The 7978-nt window shown below is 60.8% G+C and overlaps 1 long non-coding RNA gene across 7 annotated transcripts in view; it reads left to right on the top strand.

The window, feature by feature from the left end:
• Positions 1 to 7978, top strand: part of LOC105299533 — a 183894-nt gene that overhangs the window by 49998 nt on the left and 125918 nt on the right. For 5 of the 7 annotated variants that reach the window (XR_002783100.1, XR_002783099.1, XR_896535.2 and 2 more), the window contains exon 3: positions 2610 to 2746. This is a non-coding gene — a long non-coding RNA (uncharacterized LOC105299533). Of the gene's footprint in view, positions 1 to 2609; positions 2747 to 4083; positions 4103 to 7875; positions 7895 to 7978 lie in introns of those variants that run through there. The other 2 variants (XR_002783104.1, XR_002783103.1) reach the window with 2 other exon arrangements.

Here is a 7978-nt window from a genome sequence, read left to right as displayed (position 1 = left end):
GCTGCTCGCCCTGCCCCCAGCACCTGGGAACGTGCTTTGGAGCACATGGTGCTGGGCCCTGGGCCTGCATGGTGGACGCACTGCTCACCAGCTGAACACACGTGTGTGGTGCGCTGCCTTCAGGGGGCCCCTCACTCACAGCAGAACCCCCACCCCTACCAGCAGCTCAGGGGGCTGGAACGTGTCCCCAGGTGTGGGAGGGTGGGGGCAGCAGTTGATTTTGGCTCCGGGAACTGAGCTAGGGCCCCAGGGGGCTGCGAGGAGGTGTGGCCACCTGCTCTGCAGAGTGATCAGATTCTGATGCTGCTGGGTAAGATTTTAGGGAGGAGCAGGCAGAGCCTTCTGGTGCCAGGATCGAAGACCAAGGCCACTTGGTTGCAAAGTAGATTGCAGCAGGTGTAACCGTCCCTAAGTCCCTCCCGGGTGCCAGGTCCTCACACACGTTCCTGCTGCTCCCGTGCTGATCTTGTGACTCAGGGCAAGCAGTGTGGCCGAGTTTAGGTGACCTCAGCGTGCCGGGCTGTGCGTGGGATTCCCGCCCCCACGTAGTGGTGGTGGGGCAGAGACCCTCTTGATAGCTTGTCTGTGTCCCTCGGGCTGTGGGCGCCCTGGGAGGTGACTTGTCAGGGGGTCTCTGACGTCAGGTGGATATGCGAGGACCCCAGCAAGCTTGTGTGCACGCGAGGGGTCTGGGCAGGAGTCCGGGTCAGACCGTCCACGTGCACAGGGAAGGGGGGCTCAGGATGGACTCTTGTGGTTTGGGGGACATGGCTTGACCTCAAGATGCAAGGTCACCTGCCCCCGCGTGGTGTTAGGAGCAGGTCACCTGCCCCCGCGTGGTGTTAGGAGCAGGTCACCTGACTCTGTGTGGTATTAGGAGCAGGCAGGGGCGGAGGAGGGACGAGCATGTGGACAACGGGCTGGGCGGAGGTTTCACAGCACAGTGGGCAGTCGGGCGACGTGACGCACCCTGGACAGGCAGGGAGAGGACAGCCCAGCTGAGAGGACAGTAGGGTCAAAGCTGGGACTCAAAGCCACACGGAATGAAAGGGCACCAAGGACTCTGGCTGCTGGGCGGGCGGGGCCCCGAAGGTCCGTGTTTCAGGGTCATGCCATCCCTGTCACAGCCGGCCAGCTCCACCCTGGGGCGTGCGGGCGGCCACAGCCCGTGTGCAAACGGGAGCCTGGCTGCTCCCAAGGAAACTCTACAAAGCAGGTGACGGGCGGGGTTTAGCCTGGAGCTGCTGACTGCAGCTGCGGCCTCTGCCCTCGTTACCCGTTGGCTTGGTGTTCAGGCGAGAAGGGCCCAGGTGAGGAGCACGCCCGAGACGCCCTCCCACGTGCCACGCGGCCGCGGGGCGGGCGGCGTGGAAGTGAGCGCTGTGCACGAGACCCGGGCCTGTGCACGCACAGGTGTGTGAAGGGGCAGGTGGGGCTGGTGGGGCTGGGGCGAGGGGCGGGGGCCGGGCCGGATGGCAGGCCCTCACGCAAATGCTCCATGCAGGAGTGAGTCGACGCTGGGGACGGCTTTGGACAGGTCCTTCGAGGTTCCTCCAGGGCAAAGACATCCGGCTTCTGAGCCAGGGAGCCGTCCGGCTTCCGGTCCGGTGCTCACGGGCGGGCCCACTGGCGAGGCGTCAGCTGTGCCGGTTTATCCTTGTGATTGCGGCCGGAGCTGGGCTGCTGGGAAACGCTGATATATAAGATCACGGGCAGGAGATGCCGCCTTGGGCCTGTGTGCAGAAGTCGTGGGAAGAGGCCACAGGCACGTTTGGCTCAGGAGGTCCGTCAGTCACTCCCCCCGCCTCTGTCAGGGGGGCCAGCTCGCCCGACCCCCACCATGCTTCTCACTGCTCCACAACTCTTCTTTTAGGCCTTTGTTATGTTGACCTAAACTAGCGTCTGTCAGTTCACGTGGAGGCTCCAGCTCAGGGTGTCGTCGTGTCTCTGGAGGTGAGTGAGGCACGTGCGCTTCCCCGCCCGCCCGCTCACACGCGGCCGGGCACAGTGCCGGGCAGGCTCCGTTTCTGCAGCCCGTTTCTTACGCGCTTTGTTTTCAAACAAACTTTGTTCAGAATACCGTGTTTCGGTTGCAGTTCCCGTGACTGAGGGACTTGCCGGCGAGCGCGTCGTATCAGCGAAGCCGGGGCCGCTTCGCGCTGGGTGCCGTGCGGGTGCGGAGCTGCGGAGCTGCGGAGCTGCGGAGCTTCGGCCTCCGGCGCGTTTCACGGACAAACGAGGACGCGGCGGGTGGGGGGGCAGGAAGCGAAGGACAGTGCCACCGCTCGGCCCTTCCAGGCGGTCAGCTGGTTTTCTTTCTTCCCAGTAACTTGTGAAAATGACATTTTAGGATCAGATTCCCAAAATGGGGAGGAACTGTGAAGAGGTTTTACGTCTTGAATGACTGGCGCTTCTGTTGTGCTTTACGGGAAACCTAGTCTGCGGCCACATCCCCCTGCACAAGCCCGCTGCCAACTGAGCTCGGAAGCTAAGCAGGGTCGGGCCTGGTTAGTGCTTGGATGGAGGCCACCGGGTGCTGTAGGCGTAAATAAAAAATAAAAGAAACTCGGCTCTTTCACGTATGCTTACTTCGAAAATTGTTTTCTTAGGTGCTCAGGAGAATGGAGAAGGCCTGTGACTTGATGTTCAAGAGGGTGACCAGCCCTTTGGGGACGCTCGAGGTCTCTGGCTGTCGGCAAGGAGTGCATGGGATTAGGCTGCTCGGCAGGAAGACCCCGGACACTGAGTAAGTGACCGTGTGTGACACATCTGTGGCGGGGGGTCGGAGCAGCAGAGGGGGTAACAGGTTCCTGCTGTGCTCCACGGGTCACGGGTAGCACGGAGCCACGTGCCACCAATCCCAGAAACGAGCGTCTCGCGACAGCGCCGTGAGTGTCCTCGTCGGGCACCTGGGCTCGTTGCCCGAGGCCGTCCACCTCCAGGTGGGGGGGGGACGTAGCCGTTGCGCAGCGGCTCCCGGGCGCTTGGTTACCGTGTGCGTTTACGGAGCGGCTGCTGGGCCAGGACCCCTGGACGCGCGGGCTCCGGGAGGTGCTGCCCGAGCTCGCCCTTCAAACCGGGCGCAGCCTCCCCAGTCAGCCCGCCAGGTGAGTTTCATCCTGAAGTCCCAGAGTCGCCTCATGGGGTGGGTGGGTGCCCCCCGTCCCTCAGGCGCTGGCAGTCGGGGCGTGCGCACCCCCTTTCCCGCACGACGCGCGGTGTGCGTTTCCAGGGCACGTTCCTCTCGTGAACCATCCTTGCTGCGTCTCTCTGGTTGCAAAGGCATAAAGAACGGAAGTTCTCCCTAACCTTCTCTTCCTCCGCTCACCGATGGTGAGGCCTTGTGTTAAAATGCAGCTCTTGTTGTTTCTGACAAAGGCAGAAACCACCCAATCGGTGTTTCTTAACTGGCTAATAATCACAATGCCAAGAACGGAGAGAATAATAAGAAACATAAACGTCGATTTTTAACGGTCCCCCGTCAGAAACGGCGTGGCGAGTGCAGGTGCCGTAATAAATACGTCTTCACGTCGGCTGTCGAGGTTTCTCCTGGGGAGCTGTGTGCTACAAGCAACAGCCTTAAGACAGAGTGAGCAAACCTTTGAGCGATGCGAACACGCTTCTCCAGCCCCACGAGAAGCGTCCGGCCGGAGCGTTCAGAGAGCCACAGGTGTCAGGTCATTTGTAAGGAAAAACGTTTTGTCTTTTAGCATGTTCAGCTGCACAATAAGTCACAGAAATTGTGTTGAAATTTTTTTTTTTTTTTTTGGTTTAAAAAACACTTTCAGGCGAATTTGGGGAAGAAAATCAGCATTGTAGGAGATGCTGAGTTAAATCCTTGTTACGGGTCTGAGCCCCGAATGACGACGGGGCCTCGTCCTGAGCAGCTGCTTCGGGTGCTTCGTGAGTCGAGTTAGCATCGCCTCAGCCGTGACAGCCTCCGAGTGATGGCCGCAGTGAGCTGCAGCTGGTGGCCCTCAGGAAGCATGTCGGGGAGCGGCGAGGAAGCCGTGGGGGCGGGCGCTGGGGGCCGGAAGGTCCCTGGAGCCTCGGCCACCTCCCAGCTTTCCTCTCCATCTGCAGGCCGCGGTCCTCGTCCTGGGGCTTCAGGCCAAGCCTCCGGGGACCGAGCTGCCACGCTCACATTCCAGGCAGCAGATAAAGGAAAGGCCACCTCGCTTCCCGGAAGGAGCAGCTAACATGTCATTGTCCAGGACACTCGCACGTGGCCACACCTCCCCAGAAGCATGCTGGATTGTCATGTATGGGCTGAAATTCGGGTTCCGTGCGTAAGGGGGAGCTGGGAAGTGGATTCGGGGGGTACCCAACAGTCACTATTATACATACCTACCCGTGTGGTTGATTTTGGGAAAGGACATTTGAAAAGTAGAGAACAGCGTAAAAATTAGCTGTGTAGGAGAAAAGCACGTCCGCGGCTGTCTGACCTTTAGCCCTTCGTCTTCTCTGCTGTCACCGCACTGGCGAGACCCTCCGGCGTGCTCTCCGGCAGCCCTGACGGGGACCTCCTGCCCTTCCTCCAGTCTGTCACCAGACTGATAGGACCTTTGGGTGTCATGGGTGTCCTCAGGCTGAGACTGATTCCTCAGACGGTTGCGTTTTGTCAAATGGTTTTATTTTTTAAATGTGCCGAAGTCAACTAGGGTTTCGAGTGAGTCTCGAAGTGCTGAACTATAGCCCTCATTTCAGGATGAAACTTCTATCGATTTCAGTTTGCTGTTTTGTTTAGAATTTCGGCGTTTAAGTTCACGGGGGATGTTAGTCTGTCGTTTTCTCTGCGATGTCTTCGGGTTTCGGCATTCGGATCATTCTGCCTGCGTGAGGTACTGTTCCCTCTCTGTTTTTTTTTTGAAAGTGATGTGGGGTGAGTAGGGCTTCCTGGAGCTGTGGATAGATTCCCCTCTGGCACCCTCTGGCACCCTCTGGCACCCTCTGGCACCCTCTGGGTCGGCGTGTCTGTCGACGGGCTTCTGCTTGGGAGCCTTTGTCATGGGCTCAGGTGCTGCCTTCGTCCACCTGGAGGGGGGCATCCCTGCCCCCCGACTCGGTTCATGCACGGAGGGCCACTCACGTCCTCCAAGGCGACATCCCCTCGCTCTGCTGCCAGCGGGCGGTGGCGAGGGCGCTGTGAGCAGAGCACCCCGGTGGCCCTGAGCCTGTTCCCCGCTCCTCGGTGCCCGGTGTCCTGGGGTCTCGGTCGCCCGGAAGCCGTGCCGCGCTCTGCCGTGGGGGGCGGGGGGTTGGAAGTTGGCCCCCGAGCCCGTCTTTGTGCGACGCCTGCCCCCACGTTGGCCCATTGGCCGCACGTGTGGTTCCGTGCCACAGCCATCGGGTTCACGTTACCCACCTTCCGTAAACGTGTGTGTGTGGGGGGGTGCGTGTGTGTGTGTGTGCGAGCGCGTGTGTGCGCGTGCGTGGAGGGGGGCGGGCGGACATCGGCCTGGAAGTGGCATAACAGTCGCTTCCATAACTTCCTGCCGATGTCGCGTCTCCATCGACAGCTGTCCGTCATGTCGGAGGCGCCGGCGGCACGTGAGGGCTGGGCTGGGTGCCCCCCAGTCGTCCGCGGGCTCTGAAGCTTTGACCTTGTTAGCCCTGCAGGGTCTGCAGAGTTGACGACAAGGGCCATGGACTGGGCTTATTTTGCTGACGGTATTTTGGGACTTGCTTAGGTTTCCACAAAGGTGATTATCGTATTTGATCACTTGAGAAAATGAACTGTGCAGCCCGGGGCTGACGTGACGTTTCAGTGGGGTTTTGGATCTAGGGTGCTGGCGAGGATGGCGTGTCCTGCATCTTTCATTAATTACTTACCTTTGTTTCTCATTCTCCCCTTGTAAAACCTTCTTAAGAAAAGACGGCAATGTAATGCCAGGAAGGCGTGCGTGCATCAACCAAACTAAGACATTGTAAAACTGGATTGTGAAAACTTTTCAGTTGCGTGCTGGCCGCTTTCCACTCCTCGAGGACGTGTGGCTGGGGCTGGCGGCTCGCTCAGCGCTGGCGTTCCGCCTCCTGGGGTCTTGCGGGCCCCCGTCTCAGGTGTGTGGTGGGGGCAGGTAGGTGAGGCCTTACCCTCCTTGAGGCCTTGGGCGGCCGGCTGGCTGAGGGGCGTTCCAGGAGCACGTGGTGCTGTGTGTGGGGATCTCGGAGCGGGATGGGGAGTCCGGGGGCGCGGGGTGCTGCGTGCGGTGCTGCGTTGGAGGCCGCTGCTCCTGGACGTCAGGAGCCGGGAGAGGGACGTGGCGAGCTGTCCAGCCGGCTCGGGCTGTGGGACTGCCATCACGTGACAGCTGTGGCCTCTGTGCTGCCCTGGGCTTGGGCAGGGGAGGGACGCACCCCGGATGCCCTCCGTCGGCGGGCGGTCTGCGCCCCCACCGCAGGGTGCGGCTGTGACCCCAGGGTGCCACATCCATGGCACAGGGAAGTGCGAGGCATCCGGCCGGGAAGGGCCGCAGTGCAGGGCTGCGGCCTCTGTGTCCCCGGCACCCAAGTCCCTTCAGGAACCTGCCCCACAGGTCGCCGCTCACCGGGACCAGGCGCAGCGTGTTCGGCTACTGGACGGTGTTTAAGTGTCGCTGGGGTTTAGAGAGTATTTTCTGGACCCGTCTAAGGAAAAGCAACGTAAAAGTTCCGTTTGTCAGCGTCATTACTGTGTCGCAGGGTGGCGGAGCTCGCGGACCCCCCTGCCATGTCCGCGGGTCAGAGGTAGCTGCTCATGTAACCCCGAGTCTGCCAGCTGCCTCTGAATGGCAGCTAAAGCATGTGGGTTCAGACTGTGACCCAAAGTGTCAGGAAGTTCCCCACACTCGGCCCTGCGCCCTGCCAGCCAGCGCAGGTGAAGCCTCCAGGCAGCGCAGGCCCCGCGGCTCCTTCCTGCCCCCCCACCCCACCCCCAGCTCCCTCCTGGCTCAGGGCGCGGCCGCTGCTCCCCCATGAGCAACGTCGAAACCTTAGCGGGTGAAGCGGACGCCCTCCCTGTGAGCGCCGTGGAGCAGAATCTGGGGGGTCAGGGCGGGGGTGGGGAATTATTGGGCTGAGGACGTGGCGGGGAGCGGTCCCCCAGCATCTCAGCCGGAGTTTTCTGCCAGCGTGTTCAGACAAGCTACGAGCGGAACACAAACCGTTCTGGAAGGATTCCGTTCAAGGAAAAACACGTGTAAGGTTCGGCCCGTGGCAACAGGGAAATACAGCTGTGGGGCGTGCTGGCCGTTCACTTTATTTCTCACACAGAAGGACGTCCTTGTGTGTAGTGCGCGTGTACACACGTGTTACAAGTGCATTCTAGACGCGTCTGTCCTGCGTCCTTCCACTAAGAGCACACGCTTCCGAAGGGGGAGAGCTTGCTTGTTCTCCTGAACTGTTATAGATGCCCGAAAAGCAGCCTTCCAAAAATAGTCGTCTGTCTTTGAGAATCAGCTGGGGAAGCACTAGCTTTCTGACCTGTTTTAGCCAGTTCGGGGCTCCGCTAGGAGTGCGATGTCACGGGGCCGCTTTGGTCAGAAGGAGCCGGACACTTATTTCCTTCAACGTTTCTGGTGTGTTTAAATCTTCTCTGGTAAACAAAACTTTTATTGGAAACGATGGCCCGAGACTGAAGCCCCTCATTTCTGCTGGTTCTGGGTCCCACTGCAGCTCGTGGGCGGCCGAGGGGCCGTGCGGGGCGCCCGGGCTGGGGCGAAGGGCAGAGGCGTCCGTCCTCCTTCCCGCCCTCAGGAGGTGGGGGGCGGGGACGGGCTTCCACGTCCAGAAGGGAGTCTGGGGGGGCACGGGTGGCGGCACTCTGGGAACTTAGACCTCAAGCCGCAGGTGGCCGTAGGGAAGTGTCCAGCACCTCCGGGGCCCTCCTGTCCCCAGCTTTCGTGCTGCCCATCTGCCTTCCCCTGGTTCTGGGGTCTCTCCGTCTGTCTCGGCTTCCATCGGTTTGCATTCGGCCATGAGCTACTTTTCAAGGGCTCGG

This window comes from Pteropus vampyrus, unplaced genomic scaffold, assembly GCF_000151845.1.
Source record: "Pteropus vampyrus isolate Shadow unplaced genomic scaffold, Pvam_2.0 Scaffold188, whole genome shotgun sequence".
NCBI classification, from domain to species: domain Eukaryota; kingdom Metazoa; phylum Chordata; class Mammalia; order Chiroptera; family Pteropodidae; genus Pteropus; species Pteropus vampyrus.
This window is presented reverse-complemented; position numbering and strand designations above follow the sequence as displayed.